The following is a 20,844-nucleotide window of genomic DNA, read 5'->3' as shown; positions in this document are numbered from 1 at the left end:
CATGAAATTAAAAGACGCTTACTCCTTGGAAGAAAAGTTATGACCAACCTAGATAGCATATTCAAAAGCAGAGACATTAGTTTGCCGACTAAGGTCCATCTAGTCAAGGCTATGGTTTTTCCAGTAGTCATGTATGGATGTGAGAGTTGGACTGTGAAGACGGCAGAGCGCTGAAGAATTGATGCTTTTGAACTGTGGTGTTGGAGAAGACTCTTGAGAGTCCCTTGGACTGCAAGGAGATCCAACCAGTCCATTCTGAAGGAGATCAACCCTGGGATTTCTTTGGAAGGAATGATGCTAAAGTTGAAGCTCCAGTACTTTGGGCACCTCATGCAAAGAGTTGACTCATTGGAAAAGACTCTGATGCTGGGAGGGATTGTGGGCAGGAGGAGAAGGAGACAACAGAGGATGAGACAGCTGGATGGCGTCACGGACTCTATGGATGTGAGTCTGAGTGAACTCCAGGAGTTGGTGATAGACAGGGAGGCCTGGTGTGCTGTGATACATGGGGTCGCAAAGAGTCGGACACGACTGAGCGACTGAACTGAACTGAACAGAGGGAGGTGGAAGATTAAGCTGGAAGTGACAAGAAGCAGGTGACAGCATTGCCTTGCTTGCTTGCTTATCATTGGTGACAAAGGATTTAAGATGCTTTGACTTTATATCAAGACTGAGTTTTGATCATGATATGGGACTGAAGACTTGAATTACCAAGTTGAAACTGCCTTTTCTCAAGTCAAGTATTTGGACTTTTTAAAAAAATTTATTTTTAATGGAGGATAATTGCTTTACAATGGTGTTTTGGTTTCTGCCATCCAGCAACGTGATCAGCCGTACGTATCCACATGGCCCCTCCCCCCACCCCATCCCAGCCCTCTAGGCTGTCAGAGCACTGGGTTGAGCTCTCTATGTTATACAGCAACTTCCCACTAGCTATCTATTTTACATACGTAATGTATATGTTTCAGTTTTTCAATTTAATGACCCAGAAGAAACAGATAAGTCATAGGGCCAACTTTCATTTTTGTCAAGGGCAGTACTGTCCTATGGAGCACATTTTAAGGGACAAAGATTAAGTTGCTTGATGATTCGTGGATTGGGCTTGTTCAGTGAAGTGGTTGAAAGCAGATGTCATGTGGTAGTGAATTTCCCAACTGAACCTCTGTCTGATTGTAATTGAAATGATGGTGAATTGTCATTGGAAAATGAGAGGGTAGGAGGAGACTTTATGTGAGCCTTGTGAGGACGTTTTAAGAGAGAGACATTTCCAAAGTTCAGCTGTGGTGAATTTCGGTGTGTGAACACGTGGTGTGTTTAGCCTTGTGATGGAGTGAACCCCTTTGAAGGGAGGCATCTGAGTAGAGGAAATGGGACAGTCGTTATGGCTGAAGAAGCGACTGGAGAGGGTTCTTTCCCCTGGTCCCTCCACGACTGGGATTCTTTGGTGCTAAGATGTTTAGTTCTGAGTTTGACCTTGGGGATGCCACTGTTTCTTGGCCACGTGCTGGCAACTTCTCTGTCTCTTCCTTAGTCTCAAAAGTGTTACTGCTGCTGGTAAGTCACTTCAGTTGTGTCCAACTCTGTGCGACCCCATAGATGGCAGCCCACCAGGCTCCACTGTCCCTGGGATTCTCCAGGCAAGAACACTGGAGTGGGTTGCCCTTTCCTTCTCCAATGCATGAAAGTGAAGTCGCTCAGTCGTGTCCGACTCTTTGCGACCCCATGGACTGCAGCCTACCAGGCTCCTCTGTCCATGGGATTTTCCAGGCAAGAGTACTGCAGTGGGTTGCCATTGCCTTCTCCACAAAAGTGTTACTAGCTTGGAGTTTTTTTAGTATGGAGGCCTTAAGTGTAAGAAAATGCTTTGCCATTTATTCAAAACTCAGCAAATACCGCATTATGTATGTTTGCCATGTTAAAATAGCCAATGACAAAAAGTGTCTTTGTGTTTTGAAAAATCTTTTGTTTCTGTTGTAATACAGGAACACTCCAAAATTGTTTTGACTGAAATGTTCAAATTAGTTACTCATCCTCTGCTGGATAGTAGTCCATTGTGTCACAGTGGGAGAGAAGTTTATTTTAGGAAAACAGAGTTTGGCTACTTAGTTTTTACTTGGGGGGAAGTAATTTCTCCAAAACTCCAGTTGTTCTTACCCCTACTAAAACTGCATTCATCCTGGCTCCACATTCTACCGCAGTTTTAATTGGATTTTGTCAGTTACTGGGAATAAATCAAATTGGCCTCAACAGTAAGAACATTTATTTTCTTTTAGTAACAAAAAATCCAAAGCTAGGGTGGGCTTCAGAGGTTGTACTGCAGAGCCAGTCCTGCTTTTCTGCCCCTTTCCTGGGTTGGCTGCCTCCTCAGATTAGTGATAAGAAAGCAGCAGAGTTTCAGCAGGACATTTTGTGATGACAGGTGCTAGAGAAAGAAGAGATTTTTGTCTCTTCCTTAGATTTTTCTCTGAAGCATCTGCTTCTTTCCTCCACTTTACCTGATTTCTTCAGACATCTCATTGACTGGAATTAGGAATCCTAAACCAACAGCGGGTCAAAGGGCCAGCTGTTTTTTTTTTTTTAACTGTTGAACTCTGCCATTGCAGTGTGAAATCAGCTGTAAACTACATAAACGGGTGTGACTGTTCCAAAAAAAAGTTATTTACAAAAGGAGGAAGCAGGCAGAGTCTGACCTGTGGTGTGTAATTTGCCCTGGCTATAGGCTTCCCAAAGATTGATCTTCTGATTGAAGTTTTAGTTTAAAAGTGGTTTTGAGAAGGACCACATGGGTTTCAAATGAGATTCAAGGATTTGTATTTTTTTTCCCCATATCAGAAGTTCAAGTCATGGCCTTCACTTTGTTTATGTGATATGAAAACTACTTGTTCCCCAGTCAGTTGATCACAGCTAGTATATTAAATATGTTAAGCAGATTCACGGTTTATTTCATTGAACTGATCTGTCAAGCAGTCAAAGTAGCCTGCTCTTGCCAAGGTGTAACCTTGATGTAATTAGACAGATAACCCCCCATGAGCCAATCTACCTGTAAGTTAGCCTACCTGCAATTTGCATTTCTCACTGAGCCTACTATGACAACATCCAATTAAATCACACTCTGAATGAGGGCACAACTTGCCCTAGAAATAATTTAACCAAATAATTGGAAACTTTCTGAAATTGTTGCAAAAATTGGTAATAACAGGAAGTCATTTGCAAATTGCCTAAGCATTCCTATTCTAGTAGACACAGGTCATCTATTTTTGGCTGGGAAGTCACACGGTGGGTACGTGGCCTAAAGATGCAAGGAAGGGAACAGTGATTTGTACTTAGGGAAACTGCATTTTTGAACCCCCAGTATCTGTGAGTCTGTTAAAGACAAATACTGTATGTTTTCACTTAGAGGTGGACTCTAAAAAGCAAAGTGAATAAATGAAACAAAACAGAAACAGGGTCTTACCTGGCCATCCAGTGGTTAAGACTCGAGCTTCCGATGTAGAGGGCGCAGGTTCAATCCCTGGTCAGAGAACTCGGGGAACTAAGATTTCCACATGCCCTGTGGCCACAATACCAGAGCATAAAACAGAAGCAATGTTGTAACAGACTCAATAAAGACTTTGAGACGAATGATCCACATTAAAAGAAAAAAAACTAAACTACAATGAGAAAAAAACCCAGACTCAGATACACTGAACGAACTAGTGGTTGCAAGGGGAAGGGGTCGATGGAATAGGTAGAGGGGATTAAGAGACACAGACTTCCAGTTATAAATAAGTCATGGTGAGTTAATGCACAGCCCAGGGAAAATAACTGGTGATATTGTAGTATCTTTATATTGTTCATGATGTATGAAAACATTGAATCGCTGCGTTGTACACTTGAAACTAATAGAATCTTGTAAGTAATTTGAACTTAATCCTTTTAGAAGTAAGGGCAAGATCTCTTTCCCATTTCTTGGAGCAGTCACTGAGGTTGTGCATAATCGTTTTGATCGAGCAGTTTCGACTTGTCAGATGTAAACACACAATGACGCTACCTCTCCCATATCAGATTGTGTCAGGCAGGCTTCTCTTTCCTGCTGCAAAGCTGACATCCTTAATGACAGTTTGGGCTGAGTCTCTAATATTTCACTTTCTTTTGGACATGAACGGAGTCTCATTCCTGTTCTTAAATTTTCTCCTGTTCCTTTTAAAACCTCAATCACCTACTCATTTCAGGGCTTCCCCACTTTCTCTCATTTGCCTCCGAACCCAGCAAATTCTGGAAACTGGGGCTATATAGTCTGCCCTCTCAGGAGCCCCTTCTCCCTTGCTGTTCCCTCTGGTGCCTGAGGGTCGAGTCCTGGATCCTCTCGCATAACTGCTGCTGGAGAGCTGGCCATCTTCAGTGTGGTGTCTGAAGTTGCTGCTCTGTTCTGTGAACAGTTTCATATTGAAGGCGGCAAGGTCATGTCCTCTACCCGCTGGGTGGCCCCATCTCAGCTCTCTGCCCAGCTCTCAAACCCCTCGGAGGGTGAGTATCACAAGCTGGTTCTTTCACGGCTCGTCCTTTGCGTCTGAAAACTCTTCAAGGCAACCTCCCCCTGGTAAAGCCCTGTACTGTGAGAGATCTCCTGAACCTTAACCTCTTCCTTCCCAGCTCCCAGTCCCCACAGTGGGCACCCACCTTGCAGCCTGTTGCTGCCGGCTTCCTCTTGCCCAGCAGGGCGGGCCTGCTTCGTGAACGTGTGACCAGGGCAGTTGTACTGGGCGTGTGCTCAGAATAGCCCCACCATTGGAGAGTAATGCCCAAGAGGGTGCCGTTTTGAAATTCTTAATCATTTTATCTTTGTGTTTTGGAAATGAAGTCAGGCTAGTGGAGCGTGTGTCAGGGGCTTAGCACCTTGGCCCCTGAAGCTTCCGTTCGGCTTTGCTGACGGGAACCTTGACACCAGCTGCAGAGATTAAAATGAAGCAGTTTTGGTCTGAAGAGAAGGAAACGAGCCAGTGGAAGCCCACTGGGGAAATGTGTTCGCTGCTTCCAAAGGAAAAGTGGACAGGGATGTGTGTTTGTTTGGACGCCTTCCTCAGGGGACACATGGAGAAGTGTAGGCTTTGAGGACACTGACCCTTCTGTCTTCAGTCTGGTTGACGAGGACTGAAGGAAGTCCGCAAGGTGAGGCTGTTCCCCAGGACAGGTTGTGATGATGGATTGACAGTAGGTTGTGTATTACAGGGCTTCCCTGGTGGCTCAGAGGGTAAAGAATCTGCCTGCCATGTAGGACACCTGGGCTTCATCCCTGGGTCAGGAAGATCCCCTGGAGAAGGAAAAGGCAGCCCACTCCAGTATTCTTGCCTGGAGAATCCCATGGACAGAGGAACCGGGTGGGCTACAGTCCATGGGGTCGCAGAAAGTCAGACAGGACTGAGTGACTGACATTTTCACTTCACTTTTTGTGTGTGTACTTATTAAGTCCACCTCCTTCACAGTACAGTCAGGGTGTTTCGTTGGTGTACGTGGCAAATAAAATCATGACCCTGTGCTTTTCTTGGTGCCTGAAGGGTTCACTGATGTATGATGTAAACCTCTCAACTTCCATGATTCCACCCCAGGCTCAAGCGATGATAATAATATAATAGTGGTAACTAAAATTCACCCAGTGCTGAATACCCTGCTCTGTCCTGAACACCTTCAATAGTAATTCGCTTAATTCCCACAGCAACCTTAGAGGATCAGTATTGCTACTATCCCCGTGTTACAGATGAGGGGGCTGTAGCAGAGAGAAGATAAGGAATGACGAATAAGTGGCCAGAGCCGGGATTTGGGAGTAGACTGTCCTGCTTCCTTGGTGGCTCAGCTGGTAAAGAATCCGCCTGCAATGCAGGAGACCCTGGTTTCATTCCTGGGTCAGGCAGATCCCCTGGAGAAGGGACAGCTATCTTCTCCAGTATTCTTGGGCTTCCATGATGGCTCAGCTGGTAAAGAATGCATCTGCAGTGTGGGAGACGTGGGTTTGATCCCTGGATTGGGAAGATCCGCTGGAGAAAGGAAATGCTACCCACTCCAGTATTCTGGCCTGGAGAACTCCATGGACTGTTTAGCCCATGGGGTCGCAAGGAGTCGGACATGACTGAGCAACTTTCACTTTCACTGTCTTGCTTCAGTAACAGGCTAGGACTGCCCTTGTGCTCATAGGGGCCGCTCTGTACTTGACAGTGTGTTTTAGGATTAGTCCTCAGTTAGGACTGTGCGTTGCTTCTCTCTTTTTGCTAATCCATCCTCTATCCTGTGCCGGCTTGGAGAGGCTTGCCTTCTCTGGATTGCATCCTGAGCTTCCTGGGTTTCGGTTTCCATTCTGATTTGGCCATCAGAAGGCACCAGGCGAGAAGAGGCCGGCCTTTATTGGCTGTGGCCCCCTTTTCTCTGCACCCTTGCGGGGTGGCCCCAGCTCTTCAGGTCTGGTGACACTACCGTCTCCTCCTTTATTCAGGCAGAGGAGGATCAAAGCTTCCAGCTTATGCAGTCCCGGTGCCTCACCATCACAGGGAGGTTCTTTGCGCCCTGCCTGCATCTTTGTAAAAGACCCTTCATTAAAATTTAACACTTTGAATTTGTTGTCTCTTCCTGCAGGAATTCTAACACACATAGGCTTCGTCTGAGAGTTCATCTGTTGTCCTCTGCTTGAGTCTCCAGGATTCAAAAACACTTGATATTTTTAGAATAATTTTGCAAAAAAATAAATGAAAAAAATAAAAAGCAAAATTCAGGGTAAGGCCAGGCAGGCCTATTATCTTGTCATCTTGGAATAGATAATAAGAATAATCCTATACTTGTTAAGAAGTCATCTTTTCCAAGTGCTTTCAGATGCATTTGTCAATAACAACCGTTACAAGTGCCGGGTTCCATGTACCCTATGAAGAACTTCATCTAAATTATTTAATTCTCAGAACAACCTTAGGAGGTCGGCTTCCTGGTTATTATTCTCATGTTGCAGAGGAAGAAACAGAAATCGAGAGTGATGTGGCGCCTGATGGAGGCTGGGCAGTGAGTAAGTTGCGTGTGTGGCATTTACCTCCAGGCAGTCGATGCTGAGGTCCGTACTTTTAAGCAACTTTCTTAAACTTCCTGCATCTCATTTTGCTCTTGGAGCACCTTGGAAAGTGGGCCAGACTGGTGTTATTTTTCTCCCTTTTATTGCAGGTGAGTACACTGAAGGGACAGTGGGCTGAAGTGACCTCTCAGCTTACAGAGATACTTATGCACATAGGCTTTTTATACAGAAAATAACCATGTATAAATGGCAGGACGGGTGGTTACTGGGAGCCTTGCTGTTGAAATCAAGTAGCTTTGAGGCAGCTCTGCTTGGTGCAGAGAGCCTTAGACTTGGGTTAAGAGACGGGGCTTGAAATCTAGACTGAGACTTCGTACTTGCTTGACTGCGAGGAATTCTTCCTTGGAGGCTTTGTGTCTTCAGTCATAAAATGGGAGGAATCAATTCCTCCTTCAGAGTGTGTGAGGATGATATAAAATAATTATGTAAAAGTGTTTATCACAGTAGTTTAATACGTGTTTTAAAAAATATCCACGTATGTCATCAAAGGGTTGATCTGTGAATTGAAGGGTAGGCAAGGAGGCAGAAGACGTTTGGATCCTGATAGCCTAGCTGGTCCCTTGTGAGTGTAGTAACTCCAGGGAAATTTGCAGTGGATGGGCAGGGTTTCATCCAGCCCTGAGGACAGACTGAACACTGGCTGTATGTTACTCAGGAATTCCGATTTCATGTCACTGAATGGCTTTATTTTTGTGATGGGCTTTTTTTTTTTTTTTTACATTAAATCTCTTCTGATACATATATTATCAGAAACTGTCCATATATGCAGTGTGAATTATTAAAATTTTCTTTTTAATATTTTCAAGCCAGAGACAGTAATTATCACATTCTTCTGAGTGCACAGTTGTTACAAAGTCATTGTCTGTGAAACATACTTCATAAAAAGTCTCAGCCTTTCTCTCTGTCAGATACTCTTGGCTTTAATGTTCTGTTAACTATATATTTTCTAGGTTTAATGCTGTAAATGCTAAGTTTTATGATTCTGGTCATCTTATTTTGATTAAAAAATTAGAATGTGGTGGGCTTTATAGTAAAAACTAAAATTCTAACTGGCATGTGGTCAGGAAAACCTTGAGACGATGCTTTCTTTGGCAGTATGTTCGGTGTGTTCCTGTGACGGGCTTCCCTGGTGGCTCAGAGGGTAAAGCATTTGTCTGCAATGTGGGGGACCTGGGTTCGATCCCTGGGTCAGGAAGATCCCTTGGAGAAGGAAGTGGCAACCCCCTCCAGTACTCTTGCCTGGAAAATCCCATGGACAGAGAAGCCTGGTAGACTATAGTCCATGGGGTCACGAAGAGTCAGACACAACTGAGCGACTTCACTTTTGGTGCGTTCCTGTGAGGACCATGGTTTTTACAAACAATACCCGTGTCTGTCACAGTGATGCCTTGATCTGAGTGGTTTTAGGGTCTGTTCTCAAATGAATTTGGAGTGTGAGGCCTTTCTTAATCATCCCTACAAGAAGTAATTTTTCACCCTTCTGAACTATTTCAGAACTTACCATTCATTCTGTTTGTCTGAATGTATTAATACCATGTCCGGTTTGGATGTTTGTACTTTTTTCCTCTCCACTTTGAGGGCTTATATATATATTTTTACAAAGCACTGTATTCTTTTTTTATAAAAAGTTAATTTATTTTAATTGGAGGCTAATTACTTTACAACACTGTAGTGGTTTTTGCCTATTGACACGAATCAGCCATGAGTGTACCTGTGTTCCCCATCCTGAACCCCCCTCCCACCCCCTCCCCATCCCATCCCTCTGGGTTGTCCCAGTGTGCCGGCTTTGAGCACTCTGTCTCATGCATCGAACCTGTACTGGTGATCTGTTTCACATATGGTAATATACATGTTTCAGTGCTATTCTCTCAGATCATCCCACCCTCAGCGTCTCCCACAGAGCCCAAAAGTCTGTTCTTTACATCTGTCTCTTTTGCTGTCTCACATATAGGGTCATCATTACCATCTTTCTAAATTCCATGTATATGCATTAATATACTGTATTGGAAAGCACTGTATCCTTGACAATTGTGTATGAATGTGCTGTGAAGTGAATTTCTTTCTGATTTGTCTTATGCCAGGTGGTGGGGTCGGGGGAGGTAGGCGTCTGCTGTTCCTTCAAAACGTTGAACATCACCTGCCTGTCAGGACTCAGCTGGCTATAGGGGTACAGCGATGTCCTCGGGCTCTGGTACCTGACAAAGGTGCAGATAGCCACAACAGGTGCAGATGATAACCACAGCAAGTCCTGTAAGAGGGGAGCAAGGTACAGTGAGTTCTTGGCAGTTATGTTGAAAATGAATCAGTTCACATAGCGTGTTAGTAAATGACCCACATAGGTTATTTTCCTTGATAAGAGCCAGAGTAAATTACTACACGAAAGCCTCCCACAGACAATGCTTGGTGAAGGGATTGTTTTGGTTTCTGGGATTTTTCAGTCAGCTGAGAGTTGTGAAAATGCAACGTGGACCTTGTCATCCCTGAAAATACACCAAAGGTCCACTAGGTGGCGCCATGTCTCTAGGAAAACAAAGTTTCAAGTCAAACGACTCAAATTTGAATTCTTGGCATTCTTGCAATCATGACATTTCCCTTGCTTTTTAGGAAAGCTGAATACTGAATGAAAAATTGAGTTTTTAAGGGTTCAATTAAAAATGAGAGATCACCAGACGTGATCTCGGAACTCATGAACTGAAATTCCAAGGGAGGTTTTAACTTTTTTTTTTTTTTAACAATATAACATTAGAAAAGTGAGAAAATAAAAACCCAAAACACAGGAAGGTCAGTAACTAAGCAAATAGTTTTGCCATATGGACTTGCAAACATCAGAGGAGGCAGTGCGGCTTGAAGTTGTGTTTGCTTGTCATCTTTGGTTAAATTTTCTAAATTGAAAGTGCAAGTTTACTGTATAAATATATATATATATATAGAGAGAGACAATGCTTTACTCCTACCCCCAGGTGTAGCCCGCCCAGTTCCTTTGCTGTACATTCACAAGCGTATTTCTCTTTATAGTGAGAGAATGGATATGCAGATGGAGAATGGCCAGACCACACATAAAAACAGAGCTCTGACCTGCAGCCTGCAGCAACCAGCCAGGAAGCCAACCTGCTTCTCCTCTAAGTCACACATGTAGGAAGTCAGACCATTATCTCTAGCCTCCTGTCCAGAAAGCAAAACAGTCACATCTACACAGTCAGCCCAGACCTGATTAATTACTGATAGAGCCCTTAGTTTCTGTCCCAGGTTACTATTTAGGGCTCCCCAGAGAAAGCCAAATATGCGCCCCTAAACAGTGTCATGGGATTGCCTCCTCCTCAGCTGGTCTGCCGGCAGCTGCCCCGCGCCCAGGGTCTGCAGTCAGAGCACACCTGTGTCTCTCCCTGGTTTTCTCCTGGAAAGCATTCCTGCTCCTCTGCCTGCCTCTGAGTCTCTGCCAAACACTGGGGATGGCGCCTGACTCTCTGCAATGGCAGGATCTGAAAGCAAAGAGCCTCATCATGTTCTCAATTGTCTGGGCTTCATTTATTTTCACCAGAGGGAGATTCATTCATTTAACGTCACATATTTGAGGGCCTGCTGTTCAAAGAGCAGGGGACACAGATATAGTTTCTTCCCATGTGATGCTTACATTTTAGCGGAGGAGAAAAAAGTAAATGTGTTCATAAAAGACTGTTAGGGAGTGCTTCGTGTTCTGAAGAAAAACAGAGCAGGGTCAAAGGATGGAGAGTGACAGAAGGTACCATCTAAGTCCCATGGATGGGAAAGTGCTCTCTGGGGAGCTGACACTTCAGTGGAGTCCTGGATAAACAATGGGACTGGGCACGTGGCTACATGGAGAGAGTGGCAGGTGCAAAGGTCCTGCCCTGGGAGCGTGCTTATTTTGCGGAGTGAAAAGCAAGGAGGCTAGAGGGGCTTAAGGCCGAGTTTTCAAACTGTCCTGACTGTGACTCACAGTAAGATATACATTTTACTTATGACCCAATATATAACATACACTGTTAGGGATTAAATCATGTCCCACCCACCCCCTAAAATATGTTGAAGTCTTAACCCCCAGTAACCTCAGAACATGACCTTATTTGGGAGAAACATCAATGGTCATTGGAGATGTAATCCGTTAAGATGAGGCCATGTGGGAGTAGGGCAGGCCCCGAATCATGGTGTGTGTGTGTGAGCTCGATTGTGTCAGACTCCTGGCGACCCCATGGACTGTAGCCCGCCAGGCTCCTCTGTCCATGAGATTCTCCGGGCACGAATACTGGAGTGGGTTGCCATTTCCTCCTCCAGGGGATCTTCCTGACCCAGGGTGGAACCTGCATCTGTCCCGTCTCCTGCATTGGCCGGTGGGTTCTTTACCACCAGCGCCACCTGGGAAGCCCCTCAGAGGCTCTAGGAGGAGTTAGTGTTGCCTAATCTCTTCCTACCCCTCTGAGGGTGTTGACTCCCAGGGCGGAACAGGCCAGGTCTTCCTAGACCCTCTTGTGGGTTTGAGGCCTTTCTACCCCAGGGCCTTTGTGTATACTATGGACTCTGTGGTGTATGTTTCTTTGCCCAAGGGTCAAGCACTCCTGTAAGAATACTGTGGCATGAGAGGTTGAACGCAGAGCTAAGACCAGGCTTCCCTTTGAGCCACACAGGCTGCATTCTGCACCACGGGGATCTTCACTAGGAAGATGGTGCCCACCGCTGTCCTCTTCAGTCCTGTTCTCCCCTATCAAGTCTTTCCACCTTCATTTTCAAAATGCCCATTCTGCCCTTCTAGCCAGCAACACAACTCTCCTCTTTATATGGAAGTTGATTCTGAGACTCCATTACCTTCATTTTCCAAGAAATTGTGGTTTGCTCGGTGAGTGGCTCTCCTTCACTGGGTCTCAAAGCCTCTTCAGTCCTGTAAGCGATGGGGAATCCACTTTCTAATTACTTAGTTTAGTCTTTCTACCAGGAGAAGACTCTTGAGAGTCCCTTGGACTGCAAGGAGATCCAGCCAGTCCATCCTAAAGGAGATCAGTCCTGAATATTCATCGGAAGGACTGATGCTGAAGCTGAAACTCCAATACTTTGGCCTCCTGATGTAAAGAACAGACTCATTGGAAAAAACCCTGATGCTGGGAAAGATTGCAGGCAGGAGGAGAAGGGGACGACAGAGGATGAGATGGTGGGATGGCACCACCAACTTGATGGATATGAGTTCGAGTCATTCCAAAGTTGGTGATGGACAGGGAAGCCTGGTGTGCTGCAGTCCATGGGGTCACAAAGAGTCGGACACGACTGAGAGACTGAACTTTTTTTTACCAGTAGGGTTGTGAGGCTCTGGTTCTCTAGTCATGAAAAAGAGAAAAACAGACCTGACCTGGGGGAACTGGCCATGGTGTCCTGTGTAACATAGACAATTTCATGGAACATTGACGTCCGACAGGGTCACTCTGAGTGTGATGGGTCAAGTCAGAAATGGAACCACTGAGCATAGGAAACACATATCCCTGTCCAAGCCCTGAAGAGGACCCAGTATCCCTCCACCCTGGATAATATGACTGCTGCTTTTCTGCTTCTCCTTCCTTCTGTGTCAGATTTATTAAACTACTCAAACATAGAGTTGCCTCTTCCTTTTTAAGAATCTTATTCTATGTTTTTAATTGCAGTGTGATTGATGCACGATATTGTATGTTACAGCTGTGCAGTGTAGTGAGTTACAGTTTTAAAGGTTGAATCTGCTTTTTTATTATATCCCCTAGTTTGCACGACTGAGCGACTGAACTGAACTAGTATGCTGTATTTTTTAGATTCCATGTATAAGCAACATTATATAGTATTTGTCTTTCTCTGTCTGACTTATTTCACTTGGCATTATGCCCTCCGTATCTATCCATGTTGCCGCAAGTGGCAAAATTTTGTTCTTTTTAGAGCTGGGTAGTATTCCAGCTGGAATACTTGGAGGGCGTTATGCCAAGTAAAAGAAGTCAGAGAAAGACAAATACTGTATGATATTCTTATGGATGGAATCTAAAAAGTATATATGTGTATATGAGAATGGGAAATGGGATGAACTTGAGAACTGCAGCAGCTTTTGAGGTAAGGGAGGTTTTCAGGCCTCAGTGTAGGAATGGGTAAGCCAGGGAAATCCTGTCTTCCAGAGTAACTACCTTCCTGAGTCTGGGGGGAAGCAAGGTGATGAAAATTTGCAGGACAGAATAAGGAGAGCGCCGCACCAAGGGAAATCCTGAGATGAGCAGAGTGTCTCTTTTGAGTGCTGAGATGGGCACTGATGAGCGTGGGCTTGTAAGGAACCACCCTGGGGCAGGGGAGAGAGCCTCTGCGAAGTGCCAGAGGGAACGGCGTCCAGAGCTCATGATGGTTCCAGAATATTCTTGTTTCTTGCTCCCAGCAGCCAAAGTAGAAAATGTGATATTTCACAGGGCCTTCGATAGAATTCCAGGAAGGGTCAGTGCTGGGAAAAAATGAACTCCAGACTAAATGCAGGTCTGATTATCACAAAGCTTAAAAGGCACAAAAGCATCAGATTCTTCCCAAGTAACTTAACTATGAGAGAAAATTTCAAGAATATATACAGAGGGACTTTCCTGGTGGCCCTGCGGTTAAGAATCTACCCTCCACCGCAAGGTACGTAGGTTCAGTGCTTGTTTGGGAAACTAAGATCCCACATACCTTGGGGCAGCTAAGCCGATGCACCACAGCTACTCGACCACGCTCAGCAACCAGGCAGTCTGTGTTATAGCAGAAGATTATGCATGATGCAACGAGGAATCCCCCATGCCACAGCTAAGACCCGATACAGTCAAATAATTTAAACTATATATACACAGGACTAGAGAAGTACCTGGTGTCAAATAAGGTAATCTATACTGTGTCCAGCATCCAATCAAAAGGTTTTAGGCATATACAGAAGTAGAGAAATATAGCCCACAATGAAGAGAAAAATCAGTCTAGTGAAACTAACTCAGCAATGATTCGTGATAGAATCAGTAGGCAGGGGCATTAAAAGCTATTAACATAGTACTCCAAATGTTCAGGAAACTAAAGGAAATATGGACTGTGAAGTAGAGACATGGAAGGTTGAAAAAGACCAAAATAAAACTTCCAGAGATAAAAGCTTCAGTGTTTGAGATTAAAAAAACTCACATGTATGAAAACCCTATAGCTACTATTGTATTTAATGGGGAAAGACTTGATGTCTCCTCTCAAAGGTCCATTTAGGCAAAGCTATGGTTTTTCCAGTGGTCATGTATGGATGTGAGAGTTGGACTATAAAGAAAACTGAGTGCCTAAGAATTGATGCTTTTGAACTGTGGTGTTGGAGGAGAATCTTGAGAGTCCCTTGGGTTGCAAGGAGATCCAACCAGTCCATCCTAAAGGAGATCAGTCCTGAATATTCACTGGAAGGACTGATGCTGAAACTCCAATACTTTGGCCACCTGATGCGAAGAACAGACTCATTTGAAAAGACCCTGATGCTGGGAAAGATTGAAAGCAGGAGGAAAAGGGGACGAGAGAACATGAGATGGTTGGGTGGCATCACTGACCCAATGGACATGAGTTAGAGTAAGCTCCGGGAGTTGGTGATGGACAGGGAGGCCTGGCATGCTGCAGTCCATGGGGTTGAAAAGAGTCGGACACGAGTGAGCGACTGAACTGAACCATACTTGTTAGAAACAAGGCAAAGATGGCCACTCTCATCACTGTCATTCACTGCTGTACTGGAGGCTCTAGCCAGTGTAATAATAAAAAGCAAAGAAATTAAATGAAAGGGATTCTGTTTGGAAAGAAGGAAGTAAAACTATTTGCAGATGACAGTGATTAAGTGGAAAGCCCTCTGGAATCATCAAAGTTTCTAGAACTGAGTTTAGTCAAATTTGTGGGATACATAACCAATATGAAAATAATTGTTCTTTATATTGACGACTAAGAATGGGAATCACTGTGTTGTACTCTTGAAACTAATATAATGTTTAATGTCAATTATATCAATAAAAATTGTCATAGTAATGTAAAAGGGAAATTGATCTTAAAAGAGCAGTACTATTTATAATATCAAAAATATGAAATACTTGGGGATAAATTTGACAAAATGTTTAAGACTTGTGCACTGAAAACGAAAACATTCCTGAGTGAAATTAAAGATGATCTAAAATAAATGGAGAGATAAACCATATTCATGGATTGGAAAATGCAACTGAGTTTTTAAGGTGCTGATTCTTTCTAAATTCATCACAGATTTAGTGCAGTCCCAGTCAACATATCAACAGACACTTCAAAAACTCGACAAGGTAACTCTTAAATTCTTGTGAAAATCAAAGAATGTAGACTAGCCAAGATAACTTTGCAGAATAAAAAGAACAAAGATTGAGGATTTAAATTACCTAACTGAAAAGCAGTGTGGTCTAGGTATCAAGAAAGGAATAAAACAGTGAAACAGTAGGAGTGGAAATAGACCCACACATAGATGGTCAGTTTTTAGCAACAGTGCAAAAGCAATTCAGTGGAGAAAAGGCGTTTTCAACAAATTTGATTCTTATAAGTAAAAACTGAACTCACAAACTCTAAATGCATCACAGATTAAAAGTAAAACCTAAAACTGTAAAATGACTAGAAGAAGTTGTAGGAGAAAAAACTTTTGCAACTTCAAGGATAGGGAAAGACTTCCTAGATAGGACCCTGAAAGCACATTCCTTAAGAGAAAAAGTTGGTAAATTAGGTTTCATCAAAATTTAGAACTTCTACTATTTGAAAGACACTTTTAAGAGAAAACAACAAAAAAACATGTCATAGACTGACAAAAATATGTAGTAAATTACATATCTGATGGAGGAATCATATCTTTAATAGATAAGGAACTTTCAAAACTTAAAACAACTATCTAATTAAAGAAATAGATAAAAGATTTGAATAGCTGCTCCACCAAAGATATATGGATGGCAGTAAAGTGCAACAAGAGAAATGAAATGTAAAACCACATTGAACTACCACCAAACAACTATAAAAATGTCAAAACTTAAAAAGGTTGACAATACCATATATTTTTAAGGATGTAGGTCAACTGGAAATCTTATACATTGCTGGTAGAAATAAAAAATGGTACAACCACTTTGGAAAAAGTTTTAGAATTTTAAAAAGTTAAACACATGTCTACCCTATGACCCAGATATTCCTAGATATTTCTCCAAGGGTAATGAAAGCATGGGTCTCTACAGAGAGTTGTCGATGGATATGGATATTCACAACAGCTTAATTTGTAACATCTTCAGAGAGAAAACAAGCCAAGTGTCCATCAACAGATGAGTAGATAAGCACCTCATGGTGTATCTGAACAATGGAAGACTATTCTGCAATAGAAAGGAATGAAAGTATTGATAGAAACAGCAACAAAATAATTATGCTGAGTGATGTAATCCAGGCCAAAAAAGTACATGCCATAGGACTCCACTGATACAAAATTCTGATAATTAATCTAAAGTGGTAGAAAATAGGTCAGTGCCTGGTTGGGAGAGCAGGAGGGCTGAGAGGAAGAAATTACCATCAGACATAAAAGAACATTTGAGTGTGATGGAAGTGTTCATTATCTTGACTGTGGTGATAATTCCAGGGGTATATACCTATGTTAAAACTTACCAAACTGTACATTTTAAACACAGGCATTGGATTGTGTGTCAATTATGTTTCAATAAACCTGTTAAAATAATGTGACAAAAATGATAACCTGTGAGCTGTGCTAAAACATTTGTTGGAGAGAGAAAGTATGTGCGACTAGAGAGAAATAAAGACTGGCCATTAGCTGATAACAGCTAAGGAATGGGCACATGGGGCTTCGTTATCCTATTCTGTCCTATTTAGTATTTGAAGTTTCCCATAATGAAATATGCAAACTGTTGTAATTAATGCCTTGTCCATAATGCATTTATGCCTTTTTACAAGTATTTTATCTGGAATAGGGATCAAAAGTGGAATTGGATGTATGATTTTGGATACACTATTTTCATGAGAACAGTCAGCTTGTGTTCTAGTGTCTTTTGTATTTCTTTTAAGAAGAAGAGAATGTGACCTTTTGTGATTTTTGTTGTTGTTGTTGTTTTTGAGTCTTAGTTGGAATAGAGATAAGATTCAAGGAAATTTGATGCTGAAAAGCTATGGCAGCTCACATTAATGACCTTAAATATCTGAAATTAGCTAAAACGAATAAAAGCGCATTCTGAAGCTTTTTACTCTTGTCAGAAGTCTTTACGCAGGCATCTTTGGAAAGCAGAATTTGTCTTTTGTTCACTGTACTTCCATTTCTGTTCTTAAAAATGCTACTTTCTATTTGGAAAAGTTGGTTATTCAGGTTTTAATAGTATTTGATTGTGTGTCCAGATAGTATCTAACATTTATTGCACACTTTGTATTCAAGCTCTTGACATGGATATATTTGATCTGTGAAGATTTTGCCATATACCGTTATTACTCTAGTTACAACGGAATAAACTGAGCCCCTAGAATTTAACTAACTTGAGCAAAGTTGTGTGGGTCGGAAGTCAGAGCTGGAATGCAATCCGGGCATCTGGCTCCAAAGTCCATGGTCTTTACTGTATTTAACTTCCTCAGTACTTATTTCCCAGGGAGTAAAACCAAGCATAAAAAGCTTTGGAATTCCCTCTTGCTGCTTGGTTACTGTGTATACTATACATAGATAGCCATAGTTTTCCCGGCTAAACATTTTTTTTTCTCTCTACAGAGTTTTACACACAGCAAACATTACTAAGGAAATAGTTTCTTTTCTGTTGTTTGATGATGGTGAAATGAAGTGGTAAGCTGGTAGGGTCCAGATTTTTGGGTCCAGATTTTTGTCTAAACAGTGGGGTTTATCAAGGTAATGCCCTTGTATAACTTAGGAAGAGTTGAATTAGGGAAAGGCACCATCTCAGGGTGGATGACCCCCGACGAGCCCCATGATTTTCCATCTTTGTGGGATTTTTGTCCTGAGGAGAATGGCAGAGAAGCAGCTTTTTCTGGAACACAGCCCTTGGGTAGGACAATACATTGGCCTGTGACTGCTGCCTGGATTTCAGTCTTTGCCGACCCTCCTGGCTTGGGGTTTTGTGTAGTGTAGAAATTGCTCAGGACTTCCCAGATGGTGCTAGTGGTAAAGAATCTGCCTGCCAGTGCAAGAGACACAAGAGAGGAGAGTTCAGCCCCTGGGTGGGGAAGATCCCCCAGAGGACGGCATAGCAACCCAATGCAATATTCTTGCCTGGAGAATCCCATAAATGGAGGAGCCTGGCGGGCTACACTCCATAGCGTTGCAAAGAGCTGGACACAACTGAATCAGGCACACATGCACGCAACCCATGATGGAGTTGTACTCAGAGGTCTTGGAAGGCCCTGAACCAACATATGGCCACACAGTTGAAAAGGAAAAAAAAAAAAAGGTCCATCAATCTGACATTATTCTAAAGAAAATTCCCATCAAGTTAGCATAGGGTTAGGATTAGAGTTAGGGAGTTGTAACTACCAGCTTACCTTTCTAATTGATTCAGAACATAAATTCACAATTTATCTTGCATTCATTCCCTCCTCTAGCCTGAAATGTTCAGCCGTAAACTGTAGACATTAAGGAGTGCAATGTTTCATTAACCTCTCCCCACCCTTCCCCCACCCAGGGGTTTCCTCTGTGTTTCATGAGCTAGTTCGCCATTGAGCCTTTAGGATTGGCGTGCTACTGGTAGGATCTGCCTGCCTGATTTCACCTGCCTGTACTGCAAAACCCTCGAAGGCATATTTATGTTTAAAACCTCTTTATACATCTTGATGACACCTAGCAGAGTGCCTTACACATAACATTCAGATGAGCATCAAATTATATTACACTCTTCTTTTTCTCAAAATTTGAAAAGTTATAAGTGGAAGAGTAATTTTTTTTTTTTTTGCCCTTCTCTAGAAAAATGACTTATTTGGTTAAAATTTCTAATTAGTTGCTTTTTTTTTTTTTGTCCTGTTTTGCTGTTTCTTCCTTGTGGAGTGTTTATTTATAGACGCTATCCTCACATTTTCCCTCATGTCTCTTCCACATAAATACATATATGTTATATATTCCCCAGTTTCTATTTACAAGTTCCTTCATTCAAAACTTTGATGTTAATATTGGAACTGGTCAGCCAGTGATGCTGCCATTTTATGAGAATATCATCTGCCCCAGGGAAGCCCGCTGGGTCAGATGACCTCTCCCTGCAGCCATTACACTTTCTTTGATTAATTTGGTGTCATACAAAGTGACTTAGAGATTTCAGCCAGGTGACTGCGGAGACTGCTGGGGCACATCGTTTCCCTGTCCTCTTGGTTGTCTGCGGCCGAAAGGCCTTCTAGGATCCGGGGATCTGGCCTAGGCTTCCGCGGTGCCCTGCGGGGGCGGAATGGCCATGGAAGAAGAGGACAAGGTGGAGTGGGTGGTGGAGGGCATCACAGGGTTCCTGCGGGGCCTGGACTGGTCCATCCCTTTCTTGGACATCGTGGAGCAGAAATGTGAAGTTTTTGATGATGAAGAAGAGAGCAAATTGACCTATACAGAGGTACATCAGGAATATAAAGAAGTAGTTGAAAAGCTGTTAGAAACTTACCTTAAAGAAATTAGAATTAATGAAGATCAATTTCAAGAAGCATGTACTCCTCTTGCAAAGACTTGTACATCACAGGTGTGTTACCTGACTGCTTAACAGATGGTTCTGATGTGGTCAGTGACCTTGAACAGGAAGAGATGAAAATCCTGAAGGAAGTTCTTAGAAAATCAAAAGAGGAGTATGACCAGGAGGAAGAAAGGAAGAGAAAAAAAGCAGTTATCAGAGGCCAAAACAGAAGAGCCTCCGATGCAGGCCAAAGAAACGGCAAAAATGAATAATTCCCAAGGGGATGGTGAACATTTTGTACACGCAGCATCAGAAGTTAAAGTGCATTTTGCTAATCAATCAGTCCAACCTTTGACAAGAAAGCTGGAAATGTTACCTGAAACTTCTTGCCTCCCACAAAAAGGCCTGAAGATTCCTGGCTTCGAACATGCAAGCATGGAGGAACCAATAGCAACTTTATCAACACTTGGAACAGAAGCGCCCCGCCAGCGGGAACACTATCCGAAACAGAGGAGAGATAAGTTGATGTCCGTGAGGAAGGACATGAAGGCTGAGCAGAATCGAACTTCGGAGCAGAAAGGAAAACTGCTGGGGAGGTGGAGGAAATGAGAGAGAGACCAGAAATGACAGCAGAGGAGAAACAAACATTACTAAAGAGGAGCTTGCTTGCAGAGAAACTTAAAGAAGAACGTTTTAATAAGTAAATTTAAGAACAATTTAGCAAGCAGTTCAAAATTTCTTAAAAATAAATTATTTAATCCTTAAAAAACAACAAAAAAACCAAAGAGACTTAGATAATACAGGATGATTTAGGCAAAGTCGCCAAAGGTGAATACAGTCATTTCTTCACCTTTAGGAGGCAGTTTTGTCACCTTGCTGTTACTTGTTTCCCCCCACTGTGAAGTTTAGGTATTCAGCTAGGTTGTAATAAATTATCCAAATCTGAGGTTTCCCAAATATATTAAGTAGAAAAGGATTTTTTTGAAAATCATCTCTATTGGAATATAGTATATGTGTGTTTCCGCTGTACAGCAAAATGAATCAGTTATACACAGATCCACCTTGTTTTCAGTATTTTCTTTTTTTATTGGAGTATAATTGCTTTACCATGCTGTGTTAGTTTCTGTTAGACAGAGAATAAATCAGCCA

The 20,844-nt window shown here is 42.7% G+C and overlaps 1 pseudogene; it reads left to right on the top strand.

Moving 5' to 3' along the window:
- The first annotated feature begins 19,485 nt into the window (after nucleotides 1-19,485).
- On the top strand, nucleotides 19,486-20,399 carry LOC138097701 (cilia- and flagella-associated protein 36 pseudogene; annotated as a pseudogene).
- The last annotated feature ends 445 nt before the right edge of the window (nucleotides 20,400-20,844 follow it).

Source organism: Capricornis sumatraensis, chromosome 21 (assembly GCF_032405125.1).
Source record: "Capricornis sumatraensis isolate serow.1 chromosome 21, serow.2, whole genome shotgun sequence".
In the NCBI taxonomy this organism is placed as follows: Eukaryota; Metazoa; Chordata; class Mammalia; order Artiodactyla; family Bovidae; genus Capricornis; species Capricornis sumatraensis.
Note: the sequence above shows the minus strand (reverse complement) of the source record. Positions and strands in the feature narration are given on the sequence as shown.